This window comes from Cibotium barometz, chromosome 55, assembly GCF_041138505.1.
Source record: "Cibotium barometz isolate CiBa-2024 chromosome 55, ASM4113850v1, whole genome shotgun sequence".
Lineage (NCBI taxonomy): Eukaryota > Viridiplantae > Streptophyta > Polypodiopsida > Cyatheales > Cibotiaceae > Cibotium > Cibotium barometz.
Genome location: NC_141100.1, coordinates 33,182,307 through 33,193,826, shown reverse-complemented (window position 1 = coordinate 33,193,826; position 11,520 = coordinate 33,182,307).

Below are 11,520 nucleotides of genomic sequence, written 5' to 3'. Positions count from 1 at the left end.
ACTCTCTTACCTGCTCTACCAGTAGTATGGGCTCCTAAAGCAACAATGACAAAAAGGTATTCTCAATCCCCATTAATTTTCCCATAAGTCTAGTTCTTCTTGTCCACTTATGTCCATCCTTTAAGTCATGCCATGCTCCCAACAACATATTAGTAACCTAACATGCTTTAACATTCATTTTGACATGAGACACAACAGCTACCCTGGGTCAAGTTGCCACCCTTTCTGACCATTAACCTCCCCTTGATTGACCATATTTTGCATCATGCATGCCCATATTTCTTTGGCCTCAACATTCTTGGCAAGTAGTGTCTCCCTCCTTGCTTTGGCATGCACTAGTAAGTCCATGATACCCAGTCCTCCTTACATATTGGTGTGCATATATGTTCCATGTTATTCCAACCAAGATCTCCTTCTTCCTGGCATCTGTCCTGCAAAAACGTGCAAAAACTATGAATTGTACTCCTAAACATGTGAGTTCCTCCACCTAATGAGTGGGATGTAATACAACAAGTAGCCTGTGCATATACTCTAAATGATTCTAAGGTTTACATGCAGCCACCAATTAGCTGTTCTTCCAGTATTGTAACTTTTTATTGACCTTGTTTTGTACCCATTCCATTTGCTACTTTATCACCCACCACCACAGGAATATACCACAAGTGCCTAAAAACTATCCCCCTTTAGACCACCTTCGAAGACCAACCCAGCTTCCCAATATCATCCTCTGTGAGGCTAGAAAGAGAAGATTTATCCATTTGCTACTTTATCACCCACCACCACAGGAATATACCACAAGTGCCTAAAAACTATCCCCCTTTAGACCACCTTCGAAGACCAACCCAGCTTCCCAATATCATCCTCTGTGAGGCTAGAAAGAGAAGATTTATCTATGTTGATCTAGAGCCCTAATGCCAAACCAAATGCATATAAAGATTGTACTATTTCTTGTAAATCCTATTCTCAATTGTGAGAAACATGTATGAATTGTTAGCAAATGCTTGCCCCACTAGTTGCTCATTTGGTGTGATTTTCAGCCCATGCAACTTTCTTTCTCTAGTTAGATGTTATAGATAACATAGCAGAGGATAAGACATATGTGAAGATTTTGTTATATTAATATAGTCTTGAAAATGGACATCCCTATATCACTAATCTCAATTTATCAAAGGCTTTAGACATCTACCGCAATGTCCACATGAGCGGGATGTTCAATCCGATCATTCAATATGTTGTGATGGAGTTGGATGGTATCTGGGATTTCTTTTGTGCTTGTTATAATGTGGATATCTTATTTGTGTAGTTGGTTTGTGCTTGTTATAATGTGGATATCTTATTTGTGGAGTTGGATGGTATGTGGGATTTCTTTTGTGCTTGTTATAATGTGGATATCTTATTTGTGTAGTTGGTTTTATCTTTGCTGATGAGTGCATATGTATTATGTTGTTCAATGGTGTAGTTAAAGTGTTCTTTGTTGGATGAAAATGATTCATCTGCAACACTCTCATATTTGGTGCATGCGAGTGTTGGCTCTCTCACTTTGCCGACCCTGCTCAAATGGAGAATGGAGTCCACCATGAAATGCATCACACACATACCAAAGATAGTGTCCAACAAGGAAATAGCCTCCCCCTATCAATAGACCAATCTAATCGTCTCCGTGCTCCTTTTCTTCTTAAGCACAGTAAATAAAATCTTGGAAGAGCAACTACAATCTTGGATTTCATGTTATTTTCAGTCAAAGTGCACCCTTTTGTTTGCTTCTATGCATGGAGCTGTAGCATGTTTTGAGGCTGAAGAATCTAGCTTAATTTTTGCATGAATAGGTTGACCAAGTTTGCAAGTTGATTCAATGCCTCAAAAGTGCCTCTACTTCTTATGAACATTTTGCCGACCTGAAACCGACTCAATTTTTGCATGAATAGGTTGACAGAGTTTGCAGGTTGATTCAAATGCCTCAAAAGTGCCTCAAAAGTGCCTCTACTTATGAACATTCCACTAACTTGAATCCGACTGAAACCGACTCAAGCACTACGGTATGCATATCGAGGCTGACGCCCTAAATTAGGGATCCCCGACCCAAAAAGATGTTGTACACACACCCGAGCGCCCATACAACACCTGCACAAGGACCAATGGCCGACCACCCTACCGTACAGACCACACATACTACCACGTGGACACCCATGCTGCCCCACTGAAATTGGAAGGAACATGCATGTCTCAGCTTTTGCCCATGCACAGGCACCATCCCTTTCCACAAGCTCATGCAAGCCACAGGTCGGTGTGCTTTCCCCATACACCATCCTTTGCATCCACACTTTGCTCTTCCTTTCCCTAAACCCGTACCCGTACTTGTACCTATATAAACCCCCCAAAACCCCATGAGATTGAGATACCCAACACCCTGTTCTGCCCGTGCTACCGACACTCTGCACAATGACTGTACTATACCCGACAGCCCTCTGTACCCCTCTTCCAGGAAGCCCTTTTTTCCCATCTCCAAGAAGGCCCTTTGCTGAAATTTTTTACCTCATCTCACCCTTCTGGGTAGAGTGTCCTTAACTACTCTCACCCTTCCCCCCCGGTGTGAATAGACTTAAGGGGGAACTCCCCCTTCTCTTCCTCTAGGTGCAGCCTTCTTCCCTGAAAATCTAGTTTAAGGACACTTTCCCCCCATTAGCGGTGACTTTAGTAAGAACTTTTTAGCTCTTAGAGGTGGCTCACACCTAGGAGTTTTTTGCTCATAACTGGAGCAAACGAGCTTCAATTTATGATCCGAATGAAGCGTTAGATTCACGGCAATGTGGGCTACAAGAAGGCAGGAAGAATGGTTCATGAAAGTGCCAAAATATCAACTTGAGAAACGCGCACAACAACTAGCTTAGAGAGGTTGCTCCAAATGCGGTTCCAACTCTCCCCTTGGGAGTCCCACAAGGAATTAATGGCTAAGTTAGCTTGGTCATCATTTAAAAATAGGTTTTTGATTAATCTTTAATGTTAACTTTAAGAAATTAAGAAAGAAGATGCCACTTTCCTTTATACCAAAAATTTTGTGAAATTCTTGTTTTCTCGAGAAAGTGATGTTATCTATCATATTCTATGGTTTAGTTTAGAAATTATTATCTTGATTAAGTTAAGAAGTACAGGTACATCTTCTCTCCACCTCAACGCTAACCTCATTTCTGTGCTTGTGTAGCCGGGCGACGACGTTAGCAAGGCCCGGAGTTGACCCAAGGTATTCCTCATACCATTGGGAAAATGAGGTTCGCCGATTGAGGTGAGTATTGTGATGTTGCCTAGTTCTACAGGCCCAAGCTAGTGTGGTGAATAAGTCCTCCCTAGCATGTAGACATCCCTGTGAGGGGAGGAAGGATCAAGCGATGGAGCTTGAGAGGGCGATACGCTGGCTTGAGTCCTCGCTAGCTGCCACCAATGAGGTGTATGGTCTCGTAGGGATTGCCCACTCTATAGAGGTTGGAAGGCTGAATTCTAGATCATCAACAGAATAAAGTAAAGAGCCTAGATTTGCCTATGAATAATTTTGAACATTGTATCTATTTTTTTAATTAAGTCCTTTGTTTGTAGCATTGTTGTATCATTGATAAAGACTTTTTAAATGAACAATGTGTAAGACCATTAATTAAGGAAATTGTTTTTTATCTCAAACAATGTGGTAGGATTAATTAGAAAACAAATTGGCGCGTGAGTTAGGTGGAAAGCGGGAGGATGGAATGCCTTGATGGCAACATCATATGGACGGGTGGACATGATTAGTCAGGTAGCTTTTCAACAAATTAATTGAAGCTTCTACATTAGATAAATAGGTCCCTGGGCAATTAGGTGGAAAGTGGGAGGATGGAATGCCCTGATCACGACAGCATCATATGTAAGGGTGGACACAATTAGTCAGGTAGCTTTCCAACAAATTAATTGAAGCTTCTACATTAGATAAATAGGTCCCTGGGCAACCCTACTCTAGAGGAGTGGGTGAGCGGCTGTGCCTTGCATAGATGATAAGAAATTAAGAAAGAAGATGCCACTTTCCTTTATACCAAAAATTTTATGAAATTCTTGTTTTCTCGAGAAAGTGATGTTATCTATCATATTCAGGAATGTATGTTTTACCTAATGCTGATTGATAAAAGAACTTACTAGAACAATTTGAATTGGTGATTGAATGATTGTAGGAAGATGGTGACACTTACTCGAGATTCTTAGTCTTCCAGTGTATCTTGTCACTCTTCAAATTTTGAGTTCCGTGATAATATGGTGCAGATACTTGGGAGATTCTTAGTCTTCCAGACGGCTTGTCACTCTTCAAATTTTGAGTTCTGTGACACTATGGTGCAGATACTTGGGAGATTTTCCCTCGCTCATCCCTCTCATATCGAAAGAGGGTGGGGTAGAGATCACCTTTGGAAACGCGGGCCGAGCCTTATTTTTTCATAAGAGCGGACCAAACTAGGAACATCACCACCAATTTAAAGCGGATTTGTTAGATCAAAAAGTTGAAGATGGTCCGTTTATTTTGGTTCATGGGTACTCCAAGACCCAACAGCTCTGTGAGCATAGATGGGAATAACATACCACAGGATTGCTGGGTATATGACCAAGTAATGCAGGTCTTACCCACCCGCTGATAGAGTAGCCGTTATGGGACACAACCTAATCTAGAGTCTACCACTTGTACCATCAGTCTTCCATGTCTCAAAGAATATGGTGGAACCCTCATATTTCACCTATGTGGACCGCTCTAGTCTCATGTCTTAGTTGAGCACCTAGGAGTTTCTTTTATGATGAATAAGACTAATTATATTATTCTCAAAATCTTTGTAATAAAACTTATCCTTGTAAATATTTGAGAAATAAAATGATTTCAAAATTTAGCTTTTAAAAGCATGAGCATAATGTATAGTATGAATCTCATTATCCTAAAATTTGATCTTACGATGATGGCCAAGACGATCAGCCTCCACTCCCCAATGCACTATATATAGATGTTCAAGAGAAGAAGCTCCTACTGAAGCAAATGCAACCTCCCTCCTTTAAGGGAGAAGGTTCAAAGATTGAGAAGGATGCCATGGTTTAGATCGAAGCAATGGATGATTATTTCTCAGCTGCATATACAGGAGCAATAAACCAGTCGATGCTTGCATGATTTTGCCTCACCGAAGATGCTAAACTACTTTGGTGGAAGCAATGGTAATGTGACAAGGGAGTCACTGAACACTCCCAAACATGGGAGGATATCAAGAAAGCTGTGAAGGAATGATATCTCCCGCCATCTCATGAATCCATAAAGATGAATGAGCTTTTTTGTCTTAAGCAGCTCAATTTAACCTTGGAAGAATACTATTCTAAATTCATTACTCTCCGAAAGTATGCCTCAGCCATGACTACTTTCTAGCAAGTGGCTCGTTTTTGCCAAGGCTTGAATGAATCCTTGGATTCCCGCCTCGAAGCAATGAGGACAAGCACATTGTAAGATGCTCTTATATGAGCAAAGCCTCTTGTGAAAGAGCTGAAGTTTGGTAAAGCTAAGTCTCAAAAGGATCTTACCCTTCTTGAAGCAAATCCTAAAGAACAGTCTTACAAAAATCCCCAGCAAAATTCTCCCTGCTACAACCGAGGAAGGCAAACCAACTCCTTTGTCCCCTTCTTGTATGTTGCTTCTTCTAGAGAGGCCCCTCTGTGTTTCGAATGCAATGAGCCGGGACACTTTAGGGCCAACTGCCCAAAGCTAGCATCATCTTTTCCTCAAAGTGGTCGAGTAAATCAAGGCCGTGGAACCCCCGTCCACCAAGGTGCAAGAGGTGGAGGATGTGGAAGAGGCCGCGGAGTAGTTGCTCGCACCGCGTGTGCTATAAGTGAAGAACCAACTCTGGAGATGGCTAAAGAAGAATGTGCCACCGTCTACGCGGCGGTAGAAGATCAAGGTCCAAATCAACAATTTGGTGTTATTCAAACCCCAGCCACTCATCATGGGTGGTAAGCCATTCCAGCTTTTGATTGATTGTGGCAATACCCATTCATTCCTTTCTTCGAGGTGTTTACAAAGATTAAACTTGGGTCAAAAACTAGCTAAAAAAATGGTTGTAGAACTAGCTAGCAGAAAGGAAGTAGTGTCTCAACATTGTGTAGAAAACCCTGATTTTGAATTGGGTAGTAGTGAGCAAACTCATGGCCATTTTAGAGTCCTGTCTCGTTAGGAATTTATGATGGGATCCTTGGGATGGACTGGCTAATTGCAAACAATGCTCGTATGCACTGTACCCAAGGGAGTATCACTTTTAAAAATGAGCATGGCCAAGTATCAGCTCAGGGGAAGATAGATAAGCCTAAGTCCTCGGGGGGTCACTATATGTAAATCCTCTATATCACGTGCGTTCAAGGCCTATTTAAAAAGTCCCTTATCTGTGAATTTTTTAGTGAATATAATGTATCCTTTCCTATTCAAATCTGTAATTTTTTTTAAAAATACAATAAATAAATCCCCTCTGTAAATATATTTCTGTAAGTTTTAAATATTTAAAATGTCCTTCTGTTGAACCCACGTGATACTTACATATTTATACGAGTGACCCCCCCGAGCCTAAGTCTAGGGTAGTCAAGGTAAAGCATCTTCTCAAGGGAGCACGTAAGGGACAATAAGTTTTCCTAGTTAAGCTCAACAAAGATGCTGAACCTAGTAAAGAAACAGAGCCCTCTTGGCTCCAAGAATTCTCTGACATCTTTCTTGATGAGCTTATAGGGCTACCACCTCCTCGAGAAGTCGATCATGAAATCGAGGTGATCCCTGCTGCTCAACCTGTCTCTCAAAAACACTCTATAAAATGTCTCTTCCTGAAGCCATTGAGATTAAGGAGCAACTTTCCCAACTCACTGAGAAAGGATTTGTATACCCACCAGCTCTCTTTGGGGAGCATCCGTTCTTTTCCAAAAGAAGAAGGATGGCACTCTTCGTCTCTGCATAGATTATCAGGGGCTAAATCAAGTCACTATCAAGAATAAGTATCATATCCCTCGCATCAATGAGCTTCTTGAAAGGCTTCATGGGGCCAAAATTTTCTCAAAAATTAACTTGAGGTCTAGTTACTACCAGATCAGAGTCAAGCACACAGACATACCCAAGACAACATTCAATACCCGTTATGGCCACTATGAGTTTACTGTAATGTCATTCGGGTTAACCAAGGCTCCTGAAACCTTCAACCGCCATTGTAAGATATATTCCGTATACCTACTTGGATGAATTTGTTCTTGTCTTCTTTGATGACATGTTAGTCTACTCCAAGTCAGTGGAAGAGCATGAGGAGCATGTGCGTAGAGTTTTGCAATTGCTGCGCAAACATAAACTCTATGCCAAGAAGAGAAAATGTACCTCATCAAATTGAGTATCTTGGATTCATTGTCTCCCAAGATGGTATCTCAGTAGATCCCGCCAAGGTCAAGGATATACTGGAATGGCCACTCCCTAAATCAGTCCACGAAGTTCATGGATTTTTGGGAATTACAGGATGGTACGGGATTCTCGTCAAAGATTAGCCCTGGTAGGTGTACCCTTGATGGATATTCTTAAGAAGGATTGAAAAATAATGTGGTTGCCAATCCATCAAGTCAACTTTGATCACCTCAAAGCCATCATTACCTGAGTGGTGCCAGTCCTGAAACTTCCTGATTTCACTAAAGAATTTGAGGTGGTTACCGATGCCAGTAGTCTAGCACTTCGTGGTGTCTTAGGATAAGAAAAAAGACCAATGGATTATGCTTCTTGCAAGATGAAGTAATATGAAAAAAATTATGCCACCCATGATTTGGAGCTCTTAGTAGTTGTTCATTGCCTCAAATTATGGAGACATTATCTCTTGGGGGGGAAATTCCAGCTTGTAAAATTGACCACAAGATTCTGAAGTGTATCTTCACCCAGCCTAACCTCAACATGAGGCAGAGAAGATGGATTGAAATCCTACAAGAATATGACTGACATCAAATTCCACCCTAGGAACGCTGACTAGAAGCTGAGCCACCAATCTGCTTCAGTTGACTTAATTTTGAGTCAGACCTCAACACCCCTATGTCCGCTAACACCTCCAATCCCTCAAAAACCTTAAATCCCACCAAGACTCAACTTCACACACTCCAAGCTGATAGCAGCTGACTCCAAGCTGATAGCAGCTGACTCCAAGCTGACTCTTGAACTCTTTCCCCTTCAATTCTTCAAATCTAACTGCTTCTAAGACTGACTAATTTTTTTAGAGTTAGACAAAAACCCTATTTCGCTTCCTCCCAACCCAAAATAATCAAATCTACCCTTGTACACTCTTAGTTGATCCTTTCTAATTCTTAACTGACTGTGGTGGCTGACACCTTTCTGACCTGAATTAGCCCTCAACTCTGTTGACATAGACCACCATCTAGTCCCCAACCTATATGGCTGACTTTTGACAAGTCTCTGATTGTCAGCCCAAACTTCACAAGTTTCAAATAGGATAAGATCTATTCTTTCACAAGATCAGCTGAGAATAATCCAAACACCCAACTGACACTGTCAGACCCTACTACCTCATAATCTAAGCTTCTTGGTTTCAGACCTGACTCACTGAACCCTAGAATCTCACTCACACATATATTCTCTCAACAATATCAAACTAGACAACAAAAGTAGAGCAAAAATAAACTCATCCAGAAAAAGCACAACAATAAGCTTCCACAAAGCTTTCTCACAAATCCCCCGTCTTTTTCCTGGCTCTTTTGCCCTCTTCTCTCCTCCTTTTTCCTCTGGCTCCAATGTGCCTCTACTTGTCGACTACTCTCCATTCCCTATGCATGCAGTAGTTAACTAGACTAACAACAATAGTTCTTTTTAGTAGGTGGCCAGTAACCACTTATTTCCTAAGGTTTCAAACCATACTCAACAAGCTTATTCTCTTCCTGGGTTTTGGTTGGGCACATGTATTGAGCTCATAGCTTGGGCACAAGAAAACCAATCATAATTTGCAGAACCCCCCCTTAGTTAGAGCATTCATGCTCAACCACTTGTTCTGGCAAAACCTTATTCTCTGTACCATCATCTGCTTCAGTGTGGCCTTCTACTTGGATCAAACACAAAACAAGGGTACAAGCCCTGCATCACCTCTACATTCTTCACACCTCTTGGATCAAATGGTAGCATCATGGCCATGTCAAGATAGCTTGCAACACCTTCTTGACTACCCTGCATGTCCAAGATACCTCCCCAAATCATTGATGGCGCATCAAGCACTAGCGGGCTCTCATAACATCTCATAAAATCACCTCACTTGAAGACATGCTAATGCAACATGTCAAGGGAGTCCATAGAAGCATCCAACACGTCACCCACATCTTCACAAACATCACCATCAATCAAAAGCAAGCTATTACACTTCCTCCTTAACAAAGCAATCTTGGCTAATGCATATACTCTTGGATCTAGTTCCGCTTCTGGCTCAGTCTCATTGAAATCATCAATGTCCCAGTTATCATTCGTACTTACCACTAGATCATCTATAATATTACATTCACCCTCCAAGAAGTCATAAACGAGGTCCTTATCTGCCTCTTGGTCACCTGGAATACATGTGTCAACATCCTCATAACATGGGTACAGATCCATAGACATGGCCTCATAATGCATCTCCTCACTATTATTCTCACTAAATGCATGGTTACTACTTTCTGCTGAACAATCTAACAACATTATTTGGCTTTCCTTCTCCATGGGCATCTCTTCTTGTAGACACACAATAGGCTCCTCTGGCCCTACCTCTACACTTCCAAACTTGGACTCATCATCATTGTTGCTATTCCCGTCCTCATCTAGCAAGCCAATAATACCACACAACTCTTCTTCAACACCCATGCATCCATCTACATCACTAACATCCCTCCTTTCTAGATTTATGTCCCTGACCTCAGCTTCTTTCCCCTCCATAGAAATAACTTCAAACAAACCACTCACCTCTTGAGGATCTTCAGAATCATGCTCAGTCGACATATCATTACTGATTTGGGATGATGACTCTCTGGAAACCTCAGATTCAAAACTCCCCACTGTATCCTGCATATCCTCAGATGTCATGCGAGTTAAGGAATCCATGCTATGCCCATCATCTTTTGAACTGACTTCTTCATTTTCTGAGGCTTTTATAGAGCTCATTTCCTCATCTTCTTCTTCTGATGTACTTCTCTCTTGAATCAGGTTCACCTCTCCCTGCCTAGGACCATTTCTTGGCTTCTCTACCGAGCCTGTGGCCCCTGCTAATTTGGCATCTTCTCTTCCCTCCTCGCATCCTGTGTTCCTTCTCTTACTATTTTGTACCCAGGATGATGTACCTCATGGATATGATGTAACCTTTTGGTTTCATAGGTCATTTTGGCCTTTTGAAGACGTTAATACAACTTTCTCTCTCTCTCTCTAGTAGACGTTAATACAGCTTTCTTTCTTTCTCTCTCTCGGAAGGCTTCCCACCCACCTGGACAGCCCATATCATCACACCCATCCATAAAGCCAGAGATCCCACGGACCCCAACAACTATAGGACTATTATGATTGACCACACACTAGCCAAACTTTATGGGTCAGTACTTGAACTTGAGCTCAACACACTAGCAGAGAGAGACATGGGCACAGAGCATCAGGGTAGGCAAGCTTCCGCAGGTCATTCTCTACTTTGGATTGCATCTTCACCCTCCAAGCCATCATAAAGGAGGCTAGAGCATGACACCAACGGATTTATTGTTGCGTTTTGTGGATTTCCACAAAGCATTTGATACAGTACCTCAAGCCAGACTACTACATAGAGACTCCAAGATTTGGGGGTACCATCAGACATGATTTGGGGGATCATGGGATTATATGAGTCGGTCATAGGTTGGGTGAGATGCCCAAGAGGATTATCACAAGAGATCTCCAGTACCATTGGAGTGAGGCAAGGATGCCCACTATCTCCCACTCTCTACATCGATGAGATTTCGGCCTTCATTGACAGAGAAGGGGGAGGAGGCGTATTACTAGCAGGCATCCTTGTTTCCATACTACTTTATGCAGATGACATTGTGCTTATTGCAGACTCTCCAGAGGCATCTGACACATTACATGACTTTTGTGCACGGTGGGATCTCACAGTAAACCTTGGGAAAACCAAGGTTATGGTCTTCAACACACCCCCCCCCTTTCACATCTTGACTGAGTTTCACCTACATGGGCAGCCCAGTGCAGATTGCATACTCGTATGTGTACTTGGGAGTAACTTTTACAGGACCGGTCTTCTCGATGAGCCATGCTGCAGAGGCTAGACTGATGTGAGGGTATGCTTCTCTTGCTCTCATGGAGAGATAGTGCTTCCAGGCCCACTTCCAGGAGCCGAGGACCAAGATGTGGATATTTGACACCTTGGTCACTCCGGCATTGATGTATGTAGCACCCTTCTAGGCACCTGATCTTACAGCAGCCAAATGGCCGAGGATAGAGAGGCCTCAAGTCATGATGCTCTCCCG